The sequence below is a fragment of the Heterodontus francisci genome, unplaced genomic scaffold (assembly GCF_036365525.1).
Source record: "Heterodontus francisci isolate sHetFra1 unplaced genomic scaffold, sHetFra1.hap1 HAP1_SCAFFOLD_1279, whole genome shotgun sequence".
In the NCBI taxonomy this organism is placed as follows: domain Eukaryota; kingdom Metazoa; phylum Chordata; class Chondrichthyes; order Heterodontiformes; family Heterodontidae; genus Heterodontus; species Heterodontus francisci.
Window position 1 is genome coordinate 75,001 of NW_027142099.1, and position 7,500 is coordinate 82,500.

Genomic DNA, 7,500 nt, shown 5'->3' on the forward strand with positions numbered 1-7,500 from the left:
CACTTCAACTTTTGGCCGCGGTTGGCTACAATGAGTCTTGCCGGGCTTAATAGTCGGCGTGCGGGGGTGACCTTGCGAAGGCTAGCAGTGGGCAGAACCGGTTTATGATTTGCTCCCGTCGTCAGATTGACAAAGAGTCTGGTTAATCAGTTGTCCAAATGTTGTAAATTGGTTAATGAGTTGTCACTTCAACTTTTGGCCGCGGTTGGCTACAATGAGTCTTGCCGGGCTTAATAGTCGGCGTGCGGGGGTGACTTTGCGAAGGCTAGCAGTGGGCAGAACCGGTTTATGATTTGCCCCCGTCGTCAGATTGACAAAGAGTCTGGTTAATCAGTTGTCCAAATGTTGTAAATTGGTTAATGAGTTGTCACTTCAACTTTTGGCCGCGGTTGGCTGCAATGAGTCTTGCCGGGCTTAATAGTCGGCGTGGGGGTGAATTTGCGAAGGTGGCCGTGTTTGTATGCATGTTTGCCGGCGTGTTTAGGAAGGTTGGGTGGGTGGGTGGTTGTGTGGGCGCCGTGGTCTGAGGGCACATCCTGTGGGATGTGGGAGGCGGGGGAAGGAGAGCGCCCTTGGTGCGTGTGTCTAGGCGATGCATTGCGGAAGGATGGGCGGGTGGGGCCGGGCGTGTGGGTTCCCGACTTATCGGTGAACCATTTGCTACTGCGGGGCCAAAGCAAAAGGGAAAGCATAAGGGCGCAGGCTGCCCTCTGCGGGACAGGTCCGGCCCTGACGCCGGTTTACGATTTCTCCGGTAAAGCACCTGTCGGGTGGCGACCGGAGGGTCTTTGCAGGGCCTGGATCTCCGAGCCCGTGGGACAGGCGGGAAAGGGTGGCGGCAGCCGGTTGAAGTCCCGACCCTGGGCAGCCTCCCGGTCCTACCTCCATAACTTCGGCGAGGAGGGTCCGATCCCCGCGCGGTCGACGGCAGGCGGTAGGGCTCGGAGGGGCGCGGCCTGGTCCGCGAGTGCCCCGGCGCCGCCCCTCTGCCCGTCCGAGGGACAGTAGGAAATGGCTATACCGCTTTCCGGCCGATTGCCGCCGGACGTCCGGCCGCATTCGCTCGGTCTGCGCGGCCGGCGGTAGCCGGGGGCGAGGGGCATCGGGCGGTGGCGGAACCAGGCCGGCCCGACCGCTGGGGGCCGCCCGGGCGACGTTTGAATCTGTCGGGTCGGACCGCCGAATCCCGCGGGATTTCGGGATCGAATCTGCGGGTGGAATCGGCACCTCGTCCCGCTGTCCGGTTCCCCCCGGTCGACTGCAACGGGTTTCCGAGGCCCGTCGGTCAGGCGCGGTTCGCTCCGCAATCCGCCGGCCGATCGGCACCGGGCGGGGCTCTACGGAAAGAGGGGACCCTCCCGCGTCGAGTGCCGGCGCACCGACCCCGCAGGCTGACCGGGAAGGTGAAGACTCACCCCGCTGAATGCCCGGCCCCGGGTACCCTCCGGCTCCGGGGCCATAACTTCGGGGAGGGAGGTCCGATCCCCGCGCGGTCGACGGCAGGCGGTAGGGCTCGGAGGGGCGCGGCCTGGTCCGCGAGTGCCCCGGCGCCGCCCCTCTGCCCGTCCGAGGGACAGTAGGAAATGGCCATACCGCTTTCCGGCCGATTGCCGCCGGACGTCCGGCCGCATTCGCTCGGTCTGCGCGGCCGGCGGTAGCCGGGGGCGAGGGGCATCGGGCGGTGGCGGAACCAGGCCGGCCCGACCGCTGGGGGCCGCCCGGGCGACGTTTGAATCTGTCGGGTCGGACCGCCGAATCCCGCGGGATTTCGGGATCGAATCTGCGGGTGGAATCGGCACCTCGTCCCGCTGTCCGGTTCCCCCCCGTCGACTGCAACGGGTTTCCGAGGCCCGTCGGTCAGGCGCGGTTCGCTCCGCAATCCGCCGGCCGATCGGCACCGGGCGGGGCTCTACGGAAACAGGGGACCCTCCGGCGTCGAGTGCCGGCGCACCGACCCCGCAGGCTGACCGGGAAGGTGAAGACTCACCCCGCTGAATGCCCGGCCCCGGGCACCCTCCGGCGCCGGGGCCATAACTTCGGGGAGGGAGGTCCGAGCTCCGCGCGGTCGACGGCAGGTGAAAGGGGCCGGTGCGCCGCGGAAGGCGACAGCAGTCCCGTCAGGCTGCACCTCTGCTCGGGCGAACGGCGTCAGGAAAAGGGGAGAGCACTTCCCCACCGATAGCTCCGGAACGCCCGGACCCATTGGCCCGCGGCACCGGTGGCTGCTAGAGGGCCTCCGGCGCCGTCAGCCGGGGTACGTCCCAGGCCGGCCGGACGGCGGGCAGCCGGAGGCAACGGCCTGGAACGGAGCCAGACTTGAGTCGTTCCGTGCCGTGGGCAAAAAGGCAGGGCTGCGGGTCAGCGCAGTTTGGCAAACCTAGCCGCAAATGCGGGAAGGGCGGAGGAGCACACGGACGCCGCCTTCCCAAACTGAGCCCAAAGTGCCCAGGCATGCCCCCTTGATCTCGCCTAATCAGTGAGCCCAAAATAATTTCAGAGTGTGGAAACCTTATCCAAAAAGGTCGAAAAGAACGGCCAGAGATCAAGTCCGAAAGGGGAAATCAGTAACAAGCAAGCAGAGTAATCATTAACCAAAAAGCGCAAAATTATGTTAAAAGTGTGAAATCATTAACCAAAAACTCGAAAATAATGTCCAGAGACCAAGTCCGAAAGGGCAAATGGTTAACCAGTAAGCAGAGTAATCATTAACCAAAAATCGCAAAAGTAAGTAAAAAGTATGAAATCATTAACCAAAAATCGCAAAAGTAAGTAAAAAGTGTGAAATCATTAACCAAAAACTCGAAAATAATGTCCAGAGACCAAGTCCGAAAGGGCAAATGGTTAACCAGTAAGCAGAGTAATCATTAACCAAAAAGGGCAAAAGTAAGTAAAAAGTATGAAATCATTAACCAAAAATCGCAAAAGTAAGTAAAAAGTATGAAATCATTAACCAAAAATCGCAAAAGTAAGTAAAAAGTATGAAATCATTAACCAAAAAGCGCAAAAGTAAGTAAAAAGTGTGAAATCATTAACCAAAAACTCGAAAATAATCTCCAGAGACTAAGTCCGAAAGGGCAAATGGTTAACCAGTAAGCAGAGTAATCATTAACCAAAAAGCGCAAAAATATGTTAAAAGTGTGAAATCATTAACCAAAAATCGCAAAAGTAAGTAAAAAGTGTGAAATCATTAACCAAAAAGTCGAAAATAATGTCCAGAGACTAAGTCCGAAAGGGCAAATGGTTAACCAGTAAGCAGAGTAATCATTAACCAAAAAGCGCAAAAATATGTTAAAAGTGTGAAATCATTAACCAAAAACTCGAAAATAATGTCCAGAGACTAAGTCCGAAAGGGCAAATGGTTAACCAGTAAGCAGAGTAATCATTAACCAAAAATCGCAAAAGTAAGTAAAAAGTGTGAAATCATTAACCAAAAAGCACAAAATTAAGTTAAAAGTGTGAAATCATTAACCAAAAAGTCGAAAATAATCTCCAGAGACTAAGTCCGAAAGGGCAAATGGTTAACCAGTAAGCAGAGTAATCATTAACCAAAAAGCGCAAAAATATGTTAAAAGTGTGAAATCATTAACCAAAAACTCGAAAATAATGTGCAGAGACTAAGTCCGAAAGGGCAAATAATTAACCAGTAAGCAGAGTAATCATTAACCAAAAAGCGCAAAAATATGTAAAAAGTGTGAAATCAGTAACCAAAAAGCGCAAAAGTAAGTAAAAAGTGTGAAATCATTAACCAAAAACTCGAAAATAATCTCCAGAGACTAAGTCCGAAAGGGCAAATGGTTAACCAGTAAGCAGAGTAATCATTAACCAAAAAGCGCAAAAATATGTTAAAAGTGTGAAATCATTAACCAAAAATCGCAAAAGTAAGTAAAAAGTGTGAAATCATTAACCAAAAAGTCGAAAATAATGTCCAGAGACTAAGTCCGAAAGGGCAAATGGTTAACCAGTAAGCAGAGTAATCATTAACCAAAAATCGCAAAAGTAAGTAAAAAGTGTGAAATCATTAACCAAAAAGTCGAAAATAATGTCCAGAGACTAAGTCCGAAAGGGCAAATGGTTAACCAGTAAGCAGAGTAATCATTAACCAAAAATCGCAAAAGTAAGTAAAAAGTGTGAAATCATTAACCAAAAACCCGAAAATAATGTCCAGAGACTAAGTCCGAAAGGGCAAATGGTTAACCAGTAAGCAGAGTAATCATTAACCAAAAATCGCAAAAGTAAGTAAAAAGTGTGAAATCATTAACCAAAAACTCGAAAATAATGTCCAGAGACTAAGTCCGAAAGGGCAAATGGTTAACCAGTAAGCAGAGTAATCATTAACCAAAAGGCGCAAAAGTAAGTAAAAAGTATGAAATCAGTAACCAAAAAGCGCAAAAATATGTTAAAAGTGTGAAATCATTAACCAAAAACTCGAAAATAATGTGCAGAGACTAAGTCCGAAAGGGCAAATAATTAACCAGTAAGCAGAGTAATCATTAACCAAAAAGCGCAAAAATATGTTAAAAGTGTGAAATCATTAACCAAAAACTCGAAAATAATGTCCAGAGACTAAGTCCGAAAGGGCAAATGGTTAACCAGTAAGCAGAGTAATCATTAACCAAAAATCGCAAAAGTAAGTAAAAAGTGTGAAATCATTAACCAAAAAGCACAAAATTAAGTTAAAAGTGTGAAATCATTAACCAAAAAGTCGAAAATAATCTCCAGAGACTAAGTCCGAAAGGGCAAATGGTTAACCAGTAAGCAGAGTAATCATTAACCAAAAAGCGCAAAAATATGTTAAAAGTGTGAAATCATTAACCAAAAACTCGAAAATAATGTCCAGAGACTAAGTCCGAAAGGGCAAATGGTTAACCAGTAAGCAGAGTAATCATTAACCAAAAATCGCAAAAGTAAGTAAAAAGTATGAAATCATTAACCAAAAAGGGCAAAAGTAAGTAAAAAGTATGAAATCATTAACCAAAAATCGCAAAAGTAAGTAAAAAGTATGAAATCATTAACCAAAAATCGCAAAAGTAAGTAAAAAGTATGAAATCATTAACCAAAAAGCACAAAATTAAGTTAAAAGTGTGAAATCATTAACCAAAATGTCGAAAACAATGTCCAGAGACTAAGTCCGAAAGGGCAAATGGTTAACCAGTAAGCAGAGTAATCATTAACCAAAAATCGCAAAAGTAAGTAAAAAGTGTGAAATCATTAACCAAAAACCCGAAAATAATGTCCAGAGACTAAGTCCGAAAGGGCAAATGGTTAACCAGTAAGCAGAGTAATCATTAACCAAAAATCGCAAAAGTAAGTAAAAAGTGTGAAATCATTAACCAAAAACTCGAAAATAATGTCCAGAGACTAAGTCCGAAAGGGCAAATGGTTAACCAGTAAGCAGAGTAATCATTAACCAAAAATCGCAAAAGTAAGTAAAAAGTGTGAAATCATTAACCAAAAACTCGAAAATAATGTCCAGAGACTAAGTCCGAAAGGGCAAATGGTTAACCAGTAAGCAGAGTAATCATTAACCAAAAATCGCAAAAGTAAGTAAAAAGTGTGAAATCATTAACCAAAAAGCACAAAATTAAGTTAAAAGTGTGAAATCATTAACCAAAAAGTCGAAAATAATCTCCAGAGACTAAGTCCGAAAGGGCAAATGGTTAACCAGTAAGCAGAGTAATCATTAACCAAAAAGCGCAAAAATATGTTAAAAGTGTGAAATCATTAACCAAAAATCGCAAAAGTAAGTAAAAAGTGTGAAATCATTAACCAAAAAGTCGAAAATAATGTCCAGAGACTAAGTCCGAAAGGGCAAATGGTTAACCAGTAAGCAGAGTAATCATTAACCAAAAAGCGCAAAAATATGTTAAAAGTGTGAAATCATTAACCAAAAACTCGAAAATAATGTCCAGAGACTAAGTCCGAAAGGGCAAATGGTTAACCAGTAAGCAGAGTAATCATTAACCAAAAAGGGCAAAAGTAAGTAAAAAGTATGAAATCATTAACCAAAAAGTCGAAAATAATGCCCAGAGACTAAGTCCGAAAGGGCAAATGGTTAACCAGAAAATCCGTCGAATAATGTCCAGAGACTAAGTCCGAAAGGGCAAATGGTTAACCAGTGGAAGGGCGATCAAGCGGAAAAATTTGCCCCGGTTACCCGGGATGGAGTTCCAGAGGTCCGGCCAGAGTTGTCAAATTCGTCCCGCTGATCGGACGCTTGTCATTCGGGTGGCTGGGGGTTGGCGGGGTATCTGCACAGTAGTAGGAGGTGGCAAGTCGGGACTTGGACGTTTATTCCAAGAGTCCACCCGAGCCTCCAGGTCTGCAGAGACCGACCCTAGCTGCCGCCCAACCGACTTTTAAGCCTTTTTCGGATGGGGATTTTTTCCCATTTTCGTCCATTTTTCGGGTTTTCTGTCGGGCTTAATAGGCGGCAGCCTGACCCCCGGCCGAGGCGGGGGGCGCACTCTCCCTTGCGTAAGGGTCCGGATTTGCCCCGGAAAGTGCCCCCGACGGCCTCCCGACCCGGGTGCCTGCAGGGCGGGGGAAAGGGTAGTCCCAGCCGCAGGAAATCATTAACCAAAAGACTTAGCCGTCGGGGCAGAGGCTAAGACCCGGGCTGGTGAAATCATTAACCAAAAGGAATGCACCCTTTTCCGAAAGTGCAGGCCGAAATAAGGCGAGCCTTGGGCCGGGAAGGCCAAAACCCCCAACTCATGGAAGTGTATGGGGTCGGACTCGGCGACTTTCCCGGGCCCCGAGTTGACCTTTCCCCACGGGGGCGGTCAAGTTGCTCCCGCCAAGAGGGCACGTTGCATTTGCTGCCGCTCTAGTCCCCGGGCTAGTTAATCAGTTGCCGTCGGAAGTCCCGATGCCGAAATGAAAAATGGCCGTTGCGGCGATTTGGCGCCTCATTTTCGGAAGGACTACCGGCAGGCAACCCGCCGAATTGACACTTGCGATTCGGGTGGCTGGGGGTTGGCGGGGTACCCGGAGATTTTCGGGAACTCGATTTTCAGAACTTTTGCTGGCAGCGGTTGCACTTGCAAAGTGGCCGAAGAAGTGCTCCCTCAAGGAAGGACCTTCTTTTGAAATAAAAGACCTTCCGAAGAGTGCCTGGAAGTCATTTATGAGCATTTAAGGGTAAATCTGGCGGACTTTCCATGCTCTGTTGCCGGCTCTGAAATATCGCACAGTTGGGTCTAGGCCGGTAGACTGGCTGTGAAAACAGACAAAGTGTTTTGGCGAGCGAGAGAAAACAAGGCCTTGGAACAGATTGGGGGGTGCGGAGGCACACCACACCCACAGGAAAAGAATTAATAAAAAAAAAACCAAAGTCTATGACATGTCTGTTGGTACAGTGAGAAAAGCAAAGAAGGGAGGCTGCGATGGCAGAGCAAAGCCGACCTTCATACAGATATACATGTCAAAGAAAGAAACTATGCCCGCAAAAGACTTGGTGCGAAATAACAAGGCTCCTTGTGAACGGTTATCTTTGTCTGT